We start from the raw sequence: 1,890 nt of genomic DNA on the forward strand, positions 1-1,890 counted from the left end.
TCATCAGGGAAGCCCCAAGAGCCAGGGTAGGAAGCATTGGACCTGGGTCTGCTTGGCTGGTGGAGCTGGGGCCCCTCCAGCTCCTGCGTCCACTTAGGACAGTGGTCGGCAAACTCATTAGTCAACAGAGCCAAATATCAACAGTACAACGATTGAAATTTCTTTTGAGAGCCAAATTTTTTAAACTTAAACTATATAGGTAGGTACATTGTTATTAACTTAATTAGGGTACTCTTAAGGCTTAGGAAGAGCCACACTCAAGGGGCCAAAGAGCCCCATGTGGCTCTCGAGCCGCAGTTTGCCAACCACGGACTTAGGAAAACTCACACCAGAAAAGCCTTTTACTCCCAGGGCCTCCAGAAAACATTTTCTCCCCTGAATTAGCTCTCAGAATCCACTTCATCTCCCCTGCCTTAGTTTTTTTTAGGTAGGAACCTCAGCATTTCATTTGCAACTCAATGTAACAACCCTATGGCCCCTGTGGTCTGCCTGCTTTTATTGTATTAGTCAGGTGCCACCTTTCTGGCCAACCGCTGATCACATAGACCACGGTGGTCCCTTGGCTTATAACAGAACTGAAAAATGCTTATCACCTAGCAGACCTCCTGGCTGTCCTAAGGCAATGCAAATGCTGGTTTTGGTCTGTCAGTACTAATGCCTAGAGCACTCACCTTGAGCTTCCCAGACACTCTCTCCCTTTTTAAACTTGGAGTGCGGGTGAATTTCCCGCCAAAATATAAGATGGCTCTGTCTTTTGGTTTTGTTCCATCCACCAAAAGGGGTGGATTACAAACAAATATTTGGTAATACGCAGTTACAATCGGCCCGAGTTTACACGTTTCCCGCACTCCACCGCAAATCTATATGAACCGAGTTTTAAGACGGCTCCCGCGGAGTACGCGCAATTCACGCGAGCCGACTTAACTCGTTTCCCGCACTCCAAGTGTTAAACCAATGGTATAACCTGAGGCATCTTTGAAGTTCTTATTACCATTGCAAGATGCTTTTCAGCAATGATCATTAGGAAACTTTGTTCTTCAGAAATAATGTAGTACTTACAGGTCCTGGAGGGTACAGCCACTCAGAAGAGGTTGGTGTTGCCGGGAGGGGAGTCTGGGGCTCAGCTTTTATTGGAGACTTGGGGACTAGGGTTGTGTGTGGTTGGGGGTGGGGGGCTGGGGGTGGGGAGGCTCACCTCTTACTCTTGAATTTAAAAGCGAAAGGCAAGAATGTAAAGCACCAGGAAGAGAAAAACAATGAGTAGCCCAAATGGTCAGTTATCAAACAAGATCTCCAAAACAAAGGAGGCTGGGAGGGGGAGAGGCCTGGCCCTTCACCTCCCATGTTCCTTCCAGGCAGCCTTCCTGGAAGTGGAGGCCTCTGTCAGGCTCCTGCATCAGACAGAGAAAGAAAAGCCAACTGTCAGGGCGCTCACTCCAGTTCCGCTGAGTTTGCGGTGATGCTGGTGTAAACACGCCCCCCGCACTGCCGGACCTGTGACAGGGTAACTGCGGTAGTAAGCTGCAGCATCTACGTTTGTGCACGGGCTCTCAGGGATGTTCACATCAGAAATTGACTGTATCCCATCGTTAAGTTATGCATGACTGTACTTCTCAGATCTCTACCCTGCGATCTCCCTCCTCCTGACTTTAGTACGTGCTTTAGTTGAGAGCTGTTTCAAACCCTTTCTGGAAATTAGAAAAGTCATAACAAGCAAACAAAGCATTTAAAATAATCTGTTTCCAAAAAAAAAAGAAAGGAAAGAAAGAAAAGAAAAAATCTGTTTCAGAGACTGCTTATCCAAGTTGGCCAGGCTCTTATTTCTGTCCTTCTGTCCTTCCAACTCCCTTCACGACTGGGGCTCTCAGGGCACTGACAGAGGGAGGATGT

This window comes from Myotis lucifugus, unplaced genomic scaffold, assembly GCF_000147115.1.
Source record: "Myotis lucifugus unplaced genomic scaffold, Myoluc2.0 scaffold_26, whole genome shotgun sequence".
In the NCBI taxonomy this organism is placed as follows: Eukaryota; Metazoa; Chordata; class Mammalia; order Chiroptera; family Vespertilionidae; genus Myotis; species Myotis lucifugus.